Source organism: Anas platyrhynchos, chromosome 16, assembly GCF_047663525.1.
Source record: "Anas platyrhynchos isolate ZD024472 breed Pekin duck chromosome 16, IASCAAS_PekinDuck_T2T, whole genome shotgun sequence".
NCBI lineage: Eukaryota > Metazoa > Chordata > Aves > Anseriformes > Anatidae > Anas > Anas platyrhynchos.
In genome coordinates, this window is record NC_092602.1 from 5,934,860 (window position 1) to 5,950,718 (window position 15,859).

General features: G+C 40.7%; 1 long non-coding RNA gene across 5 annotated transcripts in view; it reads left to right on the forward strand.

Annotated features, from left to right (window-relative positions):
- Positions 1 to 15,859, forward strand: part of LOC119718601 (uncharacterized) — a 62,627-nt gene that overhangs the window by 41,802 nt on the left and 4,966 nt on the right. Inside the window, exons 2-5 of one of the 5 annotated variants that reach the window (XR_005269707.2) lie at positions 5,053 to 5,185; positions 8,651 to 8,774; positions 10,409 to 10,575; positions 14,927 to 15,051. This is a non-coding gene — a long non-coding RNA (uncharacterized lncRNA). The remainder of the gene's footprint in view (positions 1 to 5,052; positions 5,186 to 8,650; positions 8,775 to 10,408; positions 10,576 to 14,926; positions 15,052 to 15,859) is intronic. The other 4 variants (XR_005269706.2, XR_005269708.2, XR_011803838.1 and 1 more) reach the window with 4 other exon arrangements.

Genomic DNA, 15,859 nt, shown 5'->3' on the forward strand with positions numbered 1-15,859 from the left:
TTTCCTATCTACCAGTCCTCTTCTCCATCACTCAAAGGTCAGAGTTTACTCTATTGAATCTTCCGATGCAGTGCACTGAGGCTGTCTCGTTTATGACAAGCACTGGCTCGTGGTATTGCATTCAAGCAGATTGTATTGTATTTGTCTGCTATAAAATATTAATTAGATGGAAATATTAAAATAACTGGGGAAAATACATTTAAATCTCATGGAGAGAGGTCATCACTTCCAAACACTGGAATCCAACCAAGATAATGCCTCTCTGTATAAAGTTTTCTGTTCAGGCTTTGAGATTAGTTTTCTGTTCAGGCTTTGACACTGGCTATTGTTGCAAAAACCCATGTTAAAGCTTCTGATTGTGTTTGAGAATGTCCAAAATGATACAAATTCAATTAGTTTTTGCATTTTTCTCAAATGCCATGGGCAGATCTTTCTTTTTGGACAATGTTTCATGTACTGAATGTATTTTTTTATCTGTATTTTGGTTCTAATTCCAAATGCCTCAATGTTCTTGTTTGAAATTGAGGATGTTTTCCATGTTTACCAGCTGTGTTTTCAAGTTCACACAACCAATGAACCTGAAAGCACTAAAAGGCAAATATGTCTGTCAATATCTGACTCAGTAGGAACGTTCAAACTTAAGAAGCTTAATGTGCTCAGAAAGAAAAGAGGGAGCAAAAGCCCTCAGATATTTTCCTCTCTTTGTCATTCACAGTAGGCCAAATTCTGCGTCCATGCATACGTTGTGTGTGTATAACTGATAAAACCTCAGTGAATAAGAGATTGCACTGCATGTAAATAAATGAAAATAGAATGCAGAATATGGATGAGAAATGCAGAAACAAACAGTTTACCATTCACAAAGCCAGCACACAAATATTTAAATCCCATGAAACATCTCTTATATGGGCATCCAGCCTGGCTTCATGGATGCTCTAAGAACCTGCATGGTTGTACATGTACGGTTGTAATCAGAATATACCCAAGCCTGAAATTTTCTATCAAAATGTGTGCCTGTAGAGCTACATGCATGCACAGCTCAACAGAATTTGTGTTTGGCTCTTGAGTGTTTTGTGCACGCTTTGGTGTGCCTGTATCTGAATATTTACAGGCCAGTGTGTGAGCTGTTGCTCCACATCTGCTCTTTAAATGATGTGGATGTGTCCTTCCTCAACTTCCCCCTGTGGCACGTAAGCCTTCCAGAGTCCCCGAACTCTGAGCCAGTGGTGAATGCCTTGAGGAGAGAGAATGTAGAAATATTTGAATTGCTTTGAGACCATCCTGTTCAGTGCTGAGGCATTTATAACAGGCAAGACTACTCCCGGGGATAGTTCCGGTTCCTGTGAATTCTTGTGAAGGTCTTTCAAATCAGCAGGTATCCATCCTTCTGCAAGTGCCCCACAGTGACAACTGGGATGCTTGATGAGGCCTGCTCCCCTAGTGCCCCGTTCCAGTTTTGCACCTGAGCTCTGTAGTCGGTGACAGTAAGACAGTTGTTGCACTTCCTTGAATATTTTGTGCTGGCACAATCTGGCATGGAATCACACTGGTCAGAAATTAGTTCTAAGAAGAAAGGTGTAACTTTACTGAGAAAGAAATGGAGGGAAAGGAAAAAAAGAAAAGAAAAGAAAAGAAAAAAGAAAAGAAAAAAGAAAAGAAAAGAGAAGAAAAGAAAAGAAAAGAAAAGAAAAGAAAAAAGAAAAGAAAAGAAAAGAAAAGAAAAGAAAAGAAAAGAAAAGAAAAGAAAAGAAAAGAAAAGAAAAGAAAAGAAAAGAAAAGAAAAGAAAAGAAAAGAAAGCCGTTAATTATACGAAATTCGAAATTTTTGGAAGTGCACTTGATATCGATACAAGTATAAATATGTAATAATACCATAGAACAGAAGGATTTTCTAAGAAGTCAAAAAGCAGAAAAACAAATGAGTGCACAGCGTGAAATTGAAGTGCACCATTTAGATGTTGAATACTCAAACATAATTTTAACCAAGTGAAGTAACTAATCCGGCAGATTAACCACTGTATGGAGAAGTACAACCACATGCATGACTGAGACTGATGTTGAGAAGGTGGGTATAACAATTTTACTCCCCATCTTCCACCTGAGCCTCCTGGGAATGACTTTGTGGGTGCTTTATGGATCAGGCTCTTTAGATACAAAATCCAAACCAGGCTGTGTCCAGCAGAAAGGTGGAGGGAAGCAGCTGACTTCTGTGCCGGAGAACGGCAAGCCTAAGGCAGTAAGATGAATTAATGGGACAATTCTTATGTCCTTCTCTCCAATTAAGAGGGAGATGTTAGAAACTTGGCTTCTAGACAAGAAAGGTACCTTCCTTTCCCTGCCTTTCTCACCTGCTAAGGCAGAGGAAATTTTCTTTGTATATTATGCATGGTTGCATGTGTATGTGTCCCTATTGATAGATGGGCATATTGTTGAAGCGTCCCATGCCTAGAATTTCTAAAACCTACATTTACAGAAATTTGTGTGTTTTTAAATTTGCTCATTAACACAGTTCACACGTGATATAAATATCTTCCCTCCTTTTCCTGAAGTCGTGGCTCCCTCAGATCAAAACCTTCCCAGGACGGGCTGCTCAGTCCATTCTCTACATCCTTTTCCCTGCAGGATCTCCCACCTTCTTCCTAATTAGGTGGAAGAATGAACCCTACCACTCAAATCAGTCAGTGAAATCCACGTAACCCTTTCCCAGCAGGTTCAGCACAGACTCCTGTGTTGCGTTTTAGCTTAACGCTTACAAGCTCTTTTTGGTTTTCCCCTTTGTCTCATTTATCTGCAATTCTTTGCTCCTTATTAAATCGCTAGCTGTCCTGGGATTATTTAGCTGCATGAGCAGCTTTTCCCCCTGCCAGAGCCCTGCCTGTCAATGCAGGAGCCCTTTCATACAAGGCAGTCATCCATAAAAGAAAAGAAGGTGGAGGGGGTACAAGGATTCACACCAGTGGAAACAAAGGCAGGTGATGGGCGCTGGAGCTGTGTGCCTGCTCTCTGATCTACCTTGCCTGCTTGCCCTGAGCACGGTGGCTTTAGCAACATCTTTGTCCTCTGAAAGCCTCAGCCTGCAGAACGCAATAAATAATGCCTCAGAGCAATGTGACCTGTGGCAGGCAGTAAGCGATGACATTGTCAGACACACACAACTGTTGAAACAACCAGACTGTAATCATCACGCCGTACCCACAGAAAGACATTTGGCAAATGAGATTCCATTTTCACATTGGTCTGTGCCGAGCATGTAAATTTCCAGCGGGACAACCAGCATTAGGGATGTGTAATTGATTGTCTGAATTATAATAAACAAGCTGTGACAGGTGATCATCCATCATTTTCCTGCTGCATGTTCCAGCAGCACTGTGAGAGGGGGAGAGAGAGAGCTGGAACGCGGACGGGGAAAATGAAAAGTCGGATTCATATGGAAACAGAAAAGAGGGGGGAACAGAAAAAAGGATCGGGGTGGAAGTGAGAGGGGACTGCAACCAGGAGAAAAACAAGACAAATGAAAGAGACTAATTAATTCCTGTGATTTGTTAGGCATTTGATTGAATTAAAAAATCCCTTCTACTATTACTGCCCTTGAGAACTGGAGGATTTGCTGCAGTGGCTGCTATTTGGAGCTAGGAATGCTAAGAAATAAATACAAAGAAGAGGAAAGCAGGAAGGAGGAGCTGTGATTAGAGCAGAACCAATTACAAAAAGTGCGTTTGTGTGTGTGTGTGTGTGTATGTGTGAGAGAACGAGGACTCCCAGCTTTGCCTCCTTGTTCAGGCTTAGGCACTTCAATCTGTGACTGCAAAAACACTCTCAGCTTTTTATGATCATACTAAAGAGAATGCTGTCCCTGATGCCTTAATGTTGTAAAAGCCTGTGGTTTTACAGTGATGCCGTCTCAAAGTGACCTGAAGGATGGCTCTTCCCTAAAGCAGGGTGTGGAGGTGCGAGCGGTTCAGCTGTTTGTCTCCTGGGCCAGCCCTGTGAGCAGGGAGCTTACTGGTCTTGGAGAGGAGTGCAAAGACGTCTTGAAAAAAATGAGGAAATAGTTCCTCTGAATAGATCGGGCGATAGATTGGGCTGGTATTTTCCTGAAGCATTCCTCATGCAAATTAGAGTGTGAGGCTTTCCAGTGCTCCACTCTGAAGATGACAGCACCTATGGCAATAATTTGCCACTTCAATATCCCTGGTTTCCTTGGTTATACTTGTTGTCTATACAGAATGAGTGATCGGACATCATTTTATAAATTTATGAAATATTGCATGTCCGAGGCTTGCTCATGGACAGTTTTTTGCCATTATTTGACAATCACCCAAACTGCAATTGTCATGGTATTGTTTGCATTGGCTGGTTGATCAAATGCTCAGGCATTTCCTGTACAGCCTTTTGCCAATAAACATCTGAAATTTACTCTGTACAAACACGACAGTGACCAGAATTTGTGGGATAAATGTTTATGCAAAAAGGGTGTGAACAGAGCTGGTGCAAATTCACCTACTTGTGTAGAAGACTGAAAACAACTACGGGGAAAATTCTTCACATCATTGTTATGAAATTTATGAGGAAATGATATTAAATTCTTTAAATCAATATTAACATGATCAAATAGCTGTAGTGACAGGCTCCATAGCATGGCTTGAGCTTTAAGGTTAAGCTTCTTTCCCGAAGGTAAAAATAATTGCATCTTTCTGTGCAATGACTGACTTGGATGACAGATCTCTGACTGCGACTTCTCTGCCCAGTTGTCAGGTTTGGTCCCGGCTGGCATACTGGAGACCCGTGAAGCAGCGGCCGTTTGCTCCTTGAATCCTTTAACAGGAATTTGGTTTCGGCATCCAACTTCACTGCGTGAACAGAGGTGGTGGAGGGAAGGCACACCGTAAACCACCACTTTCTGTAACCAGTTTCTAAAACCTTTGCTACGAAGCAGAAATGAGGGTGGGGATGGAAAAGCTTTGGAGCGAAGCAGGTTGTGCTCTGGGCAGAGACTTTCGGGATCCAAGGCAGACTATTTACCTTCTCTCTGCTTTCTTTTCTGCTTGTTAGTTTGTGAGTCAAGACGAACATGGGAAGGGGTGCAGCTGGAGACAGGATCTCTAAGGAGGCTATCTCTAACAAGGCAATGGGAGACAGTTCGAACTGGGAAGCTGCAGAGTGCTGTGCTGCCTGGTGTTTGACTGTAAGTAACTGCTGCTGGCACGGCAGGGGTTTATTTTGGCCCAGACCTGCCCTGGGAACAGCAGAGAAGCTAACGCTCTTGGAATTCTCTCTCTTTACGATTCACTCAGCGACTTGGCTTCAAAAGAGAATTAAAAAAAAAAGAAGGAGGAAACGTATCCAAATATTGAAGCCAAGGTTTGTATGTGAAACTGTGAGGAGGAGATTAAAGACCCAACAACCCTGATCTCCCTGAGTAGAAAATTTAAAGGGGGCTGGAAGGGAGGGCTTGCGTACAGAAGGAAGGAGATGAACATTTGGGGGCAGTGGCTTCTATTCTGAAGAGCTTGCTCAGCCCTGTGTGAAATATGCTTGTGATCTCTGGAAAGGGAGTAGCCTCCTCCCCAAGCAAGCACACAAAATGTGCAGTATTTGTGCAGGGAGAAGAAAGCACTGGGAGGCTGTAGGGAAGGAAGCAGCAAAACCTTTTTTAGGTTGTGTGTTTCTTACCATTCTGATTTTTGTTGTTTCCATTAGTGCTGCTGTTGTTGCCCCCAGGCTGCCCTCTTGCTTCCTTTTCGGCAGGCTGTGGTGTCCTTGGTCCGAGTGCTCCTCTCCCATGTAGGAGGTGAACCGCAGTGTACTGAGACTGCAGTGGATTGAGCAATGGCATGAACAAAGCAAACTGTGGGATGAATGTCACCAGATGTGTAATGGTTAAAACTGGTTCGGGTTAAAATAATCAGCTTCAGGAGTTCTTTTTTTTTTTTTTTTTTTTTTAATTACTACAAAGTTGTTTAGTCAGTTCACATGGGACACGATTTAGCCCATGTGAAAGCAATGTGAAAATATCATTTTAAGTATGGGTATTATTTGTTATTTTGTGTATTTTTAGTATAGAGGATGAATTATGTATCCTAAATACCTCTTTCAGCACATAACCAACTAATTCACAAACCAGTGGCAAATGCTGGAACCTGCAGGTTATGTGCAAGCCGTGCTGGATAGATTTTGTTAATGCCGAGATGGTTTGTGAAAGGGCAATGTAATAACTTCCATTGAGGAAAATTATTGTAAATGATATTGTGTATAATACCAGGCTTTCATGAAAAAATGGTCTTTTTTTCTCCTTTTTTCTTTCCTTTGTCCCAAGCCAGATCATCTGTTAAGCTGGCCATGACAATATTTTTCTCCTCATTTTTGTGTATAAACAGAACTGAACACAGAGTAGAAATTCTCTGCAGCCTTAAGATATCCAATTTTTCACTTGACCTTTATAAAAAGTCAATTTGTGCTTTGTTTCTTTAACATGAAATCTAAAATGCCCTCCAGTCACTTCCTCGCAGTATTCATTTTTGACCATAAGGAAAGCAATTCTGCATTTGCTCTTTTCAGGAACTGCTAATGCTCAGGAGACAGGGGATTCATTTCTGCTTTTTGTTTATACTGGAGAGTTCAGGTTGCAAAGATCTGGTGTCACCACCGTAATGTCACTCACTCTGCAGTTAACTGTGTGTTGCAAAATGTCAATGCGAGCTCAATTGGAGAGAAAGAATGGATAACTTAGATTGAACAGGGACTGAAACCCCAGAGTTCTGATTTTGCATCTGTTGCCGACAAAAACAAGTTAGGCGTGCTACTTAGGTGAAAAATGACATCTTCGTTCAGGTAACTCACACTTTGGGGATCCCCCACCACAACACATTGAGTCTGCATTTTTGGAAAACACCTACATTTCCAGACAGTGGCTCACAGGACCTTCTGCAGGTCTGCAGAGCTACCTTACTTCATGGGACAAGTTTTCTGGGTTAGAGGAGAGTGAGCACAGTGCCCTCTGAATAAATTTGCTTGTGTTTCACTAAAAATCACAAGTTTCTTTTTCGTAGCCTTTTAGGTATTCTGGCTTTAGAGGTTCAGTAGGAGATTCAAGCTTGGTGATTTTTTGTGCCATTAAAAACCTGTAAACGTAAATCTCATTACATTCTTTAGCAATCCATTGTTGACTCCCATTCATGTGTCATGAAAACCCCTTATAAAGGAGTGCTGCCTGACTGTGCCTCACCAGGTGAGTGCTCCTGCACCGTGTGAGCTCTTCAGCTAGGACCTAGGCCTGAAGGCTCATGTCCCTTGACCTTGTTCCTTGCACCGCACCCAGAGTGCATATTTTTGGACACAAGTATGCATGCCTTATCATGCCAGCTGTTGCTCAAGCATTCACATGAAACTCAGAGTTTCCAAAGAAGACGCTGCAGTCTATAAAAGCTGGTGAAGAATTGCGGATTGGTGACAATATCACCCACCCAGCCAATTGCTGCCTTAAATTTAGATACATCAGTAGTGTGTGGCACTGGGTTGAAAACAACATCAAGGTGCAGTTGATCATAGCAGCGGTGTGTCTTTTCTGGTTAAACCAGTGTTTGTAGTTGTCATGTGTATGGATGCCTTAGAAAAGCTAAAAGGTCAGCAGTACTACGTGAATTGAACACTACCATGTACAGGCTTTTTTCACATAACAATGATTTAATCACAGACTATGTTTTGAGAAAGTCAACTATTGTATAGTATCTCCTAATTGTCTAGTGTTCTAAAAACAAAATTAAGACAAGAAAATTGTCCATAAAGAATTAATTATCTTGTCTTTCCAAACTTTCTGATCTGTGATAATCAAAATTTTGCATGCAAGGTATTTTAAGTATTTTGTGACCATATGAGTCACTTAAATGAAGACATCAAAACACTTAGTGAACATGGGTATGTTAAGTCTTCCAAGACACAGTGGAAGAAAGTGAGTGTTCTTGTGCTGGAAGTCTGCAATTTAGTTGGAAAGAGAAAAAATCTAGGCCTCTGAGTTCTGTGAGTCCTTTAACCACAAGATCTTCCTTTCACATCTGCGACTCAAAAAAAGAAGTGATTTTTCTTCATTGTAATGAGATGTAGTAATTAGAATATGGAAACAATCTGTGGCCTCTGAAACTGTACAGATGTCACTACTGCATTTTATAGTCACTTGGGGCTTTGTGGTTAACTGGAGATAGAATTTGAACTGTCCTGTTCCAAAAGCAAAGGCTCTTACCATTTAGGCTAAAAAAAGAATCTGCAGAGGCTCTTTGCTATAAAGGGCTTATGATATTTACATATGATATGATTCTGACCACTTGAAACAATAGTATGTCATTTATGTGCACAGCTGAAGGATACAGCATTAAGAGTTCCTGGACAATTTTTTGTAGTTCTTGATGTCTGATTTATTAATCAGTGAATTCATTTAATGCAGCTTTATGTGGCGAGTGATATGGCTTTATGTTGTGTAATATATTTCCCTTGTACAAAGACTCATTGTCCTGGTTTGCCGGTGAGACCTTATAAATATGTGTGTGTGTAGCTCAAGCAACTTATTTTTTTTTCTTTTTCTTTTTCTTTTTCTTTCTCGTTTGGTTCCTGTTTTTACCATCTGCTTGACATTACTGTTTGCCTTTTGTGCCTACAGAACTTCCCAAGCCGTGCTGTGCTCTCCAACAAACTGTGCTATCCAACCCTTCTCTTCTGCAGCCTCCTCATTCCGAGGTGACTCATCCACATTGCCAGGGAATAGTGCACAGAGGTACCAAAATGTATGTTTATTTACATTAAGTGTACCATTGTGTTTAATCGTAAGGATGTTACCTGAAAATCCATCAGATGTAGAAACTGGTATTGTAGATTTCATTAGAACTTGGTTGACTCTGTGGTGGTGTTTGCTGGTGTAGTTCAGGCAGACACTATGCTTCTGAAGGTTTTTAAGAAGGTAACACGGAAAGACTTCCTTTGCTGCCAGCTATAGAGATAAGAGTGAGTTAACTGTGTTTTTATTAGGCTGGGTGGTGAAGCCAGTCTCTCTTCCTGGCCTTGTCCACACAGAAACTTCCACAGAGCTACCTGCCGCCAGGGGTGTAATTCTTTTGCTCTGGCTCTTCCAGCGTATCTCACCGTGTGGATATGTTTGTTCCAGTGTAAAAACACTCACCCAGGGAGCTATACTATTATAGTAGGAAGTCTGTGCCATACATATCCATGAGGATATAAGGTCTTTAACTGTCAAAAGATTTAAGAAAGAAACAGTTATGATGGCCAGTGAAGAGAAATAAGAAAAAAAATCCGTGACTCTAGGGAAACTCAGACTCATTGAGTTGACCTTGCCTAAGCTGAAGAGTACCTACAGTATTACCTCCTCATCTCAGAACAACCATGTATGTGTATCATCTTGGCTATGTCTATTTTTTTTTTCCCCCAAAATATATTATTTGGATGGTATTTGAGGATTTTATCCTGGATTTTGGGCAGTCCAGCAGCCTGGCCAGAGCAGTGGGTACTGCTTCCAACAAGCTGCAGAGAAGGTTTTCCATGTCCCAGATATATTAAGCTCTGTGTGTATGCGTTACAGAGCACACAAACAGTGTATTTCTACCCAGGATTTCCCAACAGTAAATACAGCTTCCTACCCTGTTTTGAACTCAGATGAACTTTTCTGATGCCCAGAGGCTGAAGCCACAGTTAAAACCAAGTTTTGTTGTTCATAAGTGGAAAAAAGCAGCAGTCCTGTGTTTCTGCAACATGCGAGCAGGAAGTTTTGTTTAGCTAGAACCAGCGGCTAAAAGGAAGTGCTTTGTGATTGCTTTGTTTCTCTTTTCTCAGGAATTACACCTTTCCCCAAACCTGACACCAGTGGGCAGCTGGTTTACAGCACCCATTTCCAGCCCTGGTAGACTAGAGCAACAGATCTTTAACATAAATGCAAGAGTGACTGCTATCCATCTTACACTCTGAACCTGTAACTGTGTAACTAGAGGAAGATAAAAAAAAAAAAGAAGAAAGGAAACCACTCTTCTGGCAGCTTTTCACATTCTATATTTGAAGCAGCAGTTGTTTTTCAAACTGTTTCTAGATTCTGGAATAGGATAAATCCTTGGAGAGGAGAGTTAGCATACAGAGCACAGGTGAGGTGGCAAGGGTTGAATGAAAAATAGGATTTATTGCCTGTTTTTGCAGTTTATCATGCTACCATTTTATGTGCATACTTTATAAAATATCATTATATTTATTATTATTATCTGTTGTATATACAAGTGTTACTCATTTAGGCAGCTCAACAAAGGCCTGCTACAATTCTTAAAATAGCCAGATACATTCTTGCTCTGTTCACTGTTCACTGTTTCTAGATATGAAATAAGTTTTAATTACTTTTTATATCTCTGTTGTGTCTTCTTAGTAATTTTAGTCTGACTGCTCCTTCTTCTTGGATAAGTTCCAGACAAAAAATCAGAGCAGCTATCAGGAGAAACTAGATATCACTTGTACATAACAGCCTGGAATGTTTCAACTGCGCCTTATATGGGGATGCTTACGAGGGTCATCTCTCCTTGATGAAACCTTCAGGTGAGAACTAGTAAGGAAAAGGAAAATACCACATTATGCTTTTTCTGCACCTACTTTACTTGTGACAAGAATATTATGAGTAAAATACCCCCGTCAGCAGGTAATATGTCAGCAAAACCACTTCCATCCAAGCTCATTCTGTGAAGCCCCTGCTTCTTCCAGCTTCAACACGGGAAGGTGTTAGGGAATCAGCATCCTCTCAGTAGAGCCTTCCCTGGGAGAGAAAACCTCATGTCGACATCAGTCCTTATAGTCTTTTGAAACAACCTTAGCATCAATGTATTGGAATTCAAGTGTTACTTAAACCTCCCTGATTTTAAAGACAGTTCTGTCATTGTAAAATCTTCCCCAAATCTGAAGTACCTTCTGTTAGCAATTGTTTGTAGAAATGTACAACCTTTTGATAGAGTTTTCATATCCACTTGAAGTAAAGAACAGGGATGGCTAACCAGAAAAGAGGAAGGAGTAGATCTTCTGTTCATGGAGGGTAGAAAATTTTGTTGTCTATTATCAAGCTACATTGATAAAATTTTCAAAACACCAGCTTCCTGTTTTTAACAGCTATAATCTTCACAGGGAAAAGACATGAAGAAGAGAGCTTCAGTGCACCCTCCTGAAGCTATTTCTTTTCCAAGAAGTCATAAAAGACTGTGGTTATTTGTGTTCGGAGAGAAAATTATTTCTATTCTGCTCCTTCCTTTTCTGTTAAGAGAAGACACGCACCCACTCACATTCTTCTATGTCTGTAGCAACAGCGAGATTCCATAATGTTTATAATACCCCAAGTTTCTTAGCTAAAGAACATTAGGACGCAGCTACAAAGCTTCATTATAATCTGGGAGACTCTTCATTAAGAGGCTATTTGATATTAATTGCCTATTGATACTGACAAATATTTTATAAGCAAGTTTCTTTTCCCTCAGAAGTTAAATCATCGGTGCATTTGCAGAGACCACCATTAGAGCTAATGTCTGTGTGGCCAGTACTACAGAGAATACACTGGTGTTGTGTTACTGTAGAGAGAAGTAATTTGAGGGTATTTATGTACAAGAATTGTCGTTATTGATCTGGCAAGGCAAAGATGGATGGCATCGTGGCAGGTTGCAAAGTGCCAAGGAGGTGGCGGTGAGCTGGAGGCTCGCTTTTAATGCAAAGCGAGCGTACAGTCCAAGTGGCATGGGCTGGCAACACATCGGGTAATTGCGGATTGATTTGCCTCTGAATCTGGGAGAATCCTTAGAGGGAAAGTAGTTTCATTTAAAGAAAGCTGTTGGTAATAAGCAGAATTGGGTTTTAATGGGGTTCATACAGATAGAACAGAAATCAAATTAGAGCCTAATTGGCATACAGAAGATGGAAAGAAAGTGGAAAGCACAGCGCAGCAATGGCTGTCTTGAGCTGAGAGGCTCAGCAAGCAGTGCTTATGCAGCCAGTCTCCATTAAGATCCTATCCATAATGCATGAGGTTTAGAAACCCAGGGGACTGTCCAACAAAAAGGGAGGAATCCTCCAAACTACCCTTCAGAAAGTGATGGGTACACTGTCCCAGAAGGGGCCTGTCTAGAGAGCACTTTTAGTAAGTAATGGTTCACTTTGGCAGTAGAGGTGATAGAGCACTAATGCACTACAAGCCAAGTGCTGGCTTCCCTTCCCTTCCACTGCACTGCTCTGCTCTTCAAGGATCACTGGGAAGGAACAACACTTTTTTTTTTTTCCTTTTTTTTTTTTCATCAAAATTACTGCTATTTTTATTTTATTTTGAGCAGATTTCAGGAAGTAATCCATGCTTTACATTTTCTCTCAGGTTGGGAATTCCAATGTTCCCCTGGTTACTTAGGTAGGCCCTTAAATCTTTGCCTGTTAACCCTTTATTGTTCTGTTGTGAGTCATAAAAAAAGTGTCCATTTCAATAATTACAAAGTCTAGAAGATTTCAAATTAAGAGTGCAGGATGGAGTAGCTAGCCTGAAAATGTGGATTTGGATTTTTTTTTTTGACTCTGTAATTTGATCCTTGCAAATTTGTTTTTCCACTGAAATTATTGGCCAGACCTGCTGTTAAGCACTGCAGTCCTGTTTCTGGTTTCTGATTTGTGGGGCTTAAGGTTTTGCTGAGTTTTCCAGCTATGTTTGTTACCTATATCAGAAAAATCCATACATTCAATGTCTCTAACATTATTTTCAGCACAAATCCAGTATTGAAAAAGCAGAATAATTAACTGAAATCTCTTCCTCGTTAGAGTTTATTCTGCTAGAGTGAAGCTGTGACATGCAGTGTTTGGAATGATACAATACATGGAAAATGGAACTGAGAAAGTCTTTCCCAGCTGTCCACATCTTATCTTCTCAGTGGGCTTTACAGTGTATAGTAAAAAAGACTTGAGACTGGTGTCCAGAGTCTTCGCAGGGACCATGCCTTGTTTCATTAAAGAGAAGGAGAAAGATCAAAAAGTTCATACACGTTCAATTTAGTTGCAGAAAACTGCAGAATTCTGGAGAACATAAAGCCTGCGTCCTGGACTCCACAAAGTTTCCAACTGTAGCAGGCAACTGAGAGGATACCTGAAAGAGCAGGGGATCAAAATGCAGATTTTAGACGAGGTTATACCTTTGGGTAAAGTCCTGGGTTTATTGTGGTGGTGCATAATTTGTTATGCCCCAACTCTATCCATCTGCTATAGACAGAGTAGGAGAAGGCTTGAAAAGTTTATCCTTACGCGTCTTTCTTACTCCTGTCTGTCCAGTTAGATGCAGAAGGAGTTCTTACTCCAAGGTGGAAACAAAGTACAGTTCAATGTGATTAAAATGACTGAAATGTAGAAAGGACTGTTTCTAAACTGCTTAGATTACAAATTTGGCCTGTTCCCATGTTGGCACATGCTTCTGTATGGATCCTGTGGAGCCAAGGTAAATGCTGAGCACGACTTTCCCAGCATTTATGCCAATACACGGGACTCAGTGTATTGTCTTCAGTGGAACATCACCTGTACAAATGCATTAGATTGCCAGAATGTACCAGCTAATTCAGGTTGCACTCCATACTTGGGTAAAACAGCAGTGCATTTAATTGCACTTCCTTTCAGGCACAATTAATGCATGCTTGTCAGTGTCATAGACCCTAGGGTCTGATGAATATGTGACCTTTGGGTCTGTGTTTGGCCCAAAGAAATGATAGGCACTTTCTACCTGTTTACATACCCATAGAGTCCCATTTGGTTCATACGGGAGGTAGTTTGATTTTTTTATTTTTTTACCTCAAGGAGGCTTCATTTAATATATTAAACAAAAAGCTCTTCAACTCTTGGTAGTTGCAGTTCTAGCTCTCTAATGACTTTCTCAGCTGTGCTGTGCGTTTTCGCAGAGATCATGTTACTTCTACTTCACAAGAGCAGAAGGTCACCTTGCAGGAGCAGCCACTGCAGGCAGGGGACACTGGCCTGCCAGGTGACACTAATATTAGAAATGTTACTGGCATTTCTAAACCATATCTCACTGCATGCATGTCTTTCTTATAAAGCCACTCAACACAGGGAACAATAACAGGGATCATTCCTGGATGCACGTAGAAGTTCTCTGAAGACGTCTCTCTCAGAGTATCATTGAGAGACCTGTAGTCAAATAATGTTTGTTTTCTTCCAGCCCAAAATATTTTCTAGACTTTCTCAGAAGAAGCTCAGAAATCCTGAGCAAAGCTGACTTCTGATAGTATCACCTATAGAGCTGAAAAACATTTTTAATATTAACGGTCTCCTTAGAATTATTTTTCATTTGCTGACTCTTTGTAATCTTTCAGTAATGCTTCATGCCATTCTTCAAAATGTGTATGTGTCAGGCTTGGATTTCACTTTGCTCTGAACAGAATGCATTAGGTCTATTTGTCATTATCATAACCTTTGTCTCTAGGCATCTCTTTATGGCACTCAGCTTTCGTAGCTACTGGAAGCTTTTCTGTTATTATTGATTGTTGTAGCTGGCGGTGATCGCACTTTCAATGCGACTAAACAATTTTTACTTCCACAATCTCTGCGTACTGCCATTTGGAAACAGACCACCTAGGAGGAACAGATGTGAATTTTAAGTGTTGAGAAGGTGCTAATTGATTCTTTTTCAGCTTTCTTTTCTCTCTGTTAGCCACCAGGTTGTCTGCATTTTGCCATAGATACTGAGAGAATATTGTAATAGATTTCTGTTCACATCTCTTGAAGTGAAGTCTTTTTTAGTGGTGTTACTGGTACTGACCTGACGAATTCTGGGGAGGGCTTTCAGTGTCTATAAGGTTTTAGGAAAGTTTCAATACAAGGTGAGATCGTGCTGTGAGATGGAAGTTCAATGCTACTTGCATGGTCTCGTCAGCAGATTCCCAGACTCGTGCGCAGGCAGCACTGGGGGAACAGGCTTCATCGTCAGAGGTGGGAGTTCTGTGGAGGACCATAAAGGAGAACAGAAACAAAACCAGACTCTTCAAACACAGATTCAGGGTGAGTGATCCTGTGATTGCTCCAGACATGATTTTGCAGAAAACCCAGTATTCAGCTTGTTTTGAAAGCAGAGAGATACTTGTCAGCAATTACTGCTGAGCTAGGGAGAGTACTGTTAAGATAGATAAACTTGTCAGCTGTGTCAACTGTGATGATGGAAGAGCAGAAAGGCCAGCTGTAAGGTTGAAAAAGACCTTTGTATTTTAGATGCAGATAGGGAGGTTGTTTTTCCATAATGCTGCAAAGTGGTTGAGAGTACCCTTGTTTCTATATGCACTAATTCCACAGATATTACAGAAGAAAAAAAAAAAAAAAGAGCTGTAAAGAGCTGTGGATGATGAGCTAAGGGTTCCTGGTATTATCACCATAAATAATGTTTGCTGTTGGCAACACATTTTTGTTGGTGTGCATAACTGAGTCTTTCAATTTGGGTTCCCCTTCTTGTTTAGGGGATTAATTGGTCTACTGCTTCTACCTGCTGTTAGTTTCCCATCGTCCACATTTCACACTTAAAAATCTTTGCTGATTTTCTCCAAAGAATCTTCATAGTCTTGGCTGATAACTATGTCAAATATATTCTTTCTTTTGTTAAGTTCTGATTAAGATTCCCACTCTGACATTAAACTTGAGACTGTCAGTGAATACGGGTGGCCAGTCACCAGTGAGGTTCCCCAGGGCTCTCAGTTTTAGGGCCCATTCTCTTTAATGTTTTTATAAATGAGGGACTTGAATGCACACCAAGTAAGTTTTCAGATGATACTAAATTAGCACGAGCTGTTGATTCCCTTGAGGATGGCCTTGCAGAGAG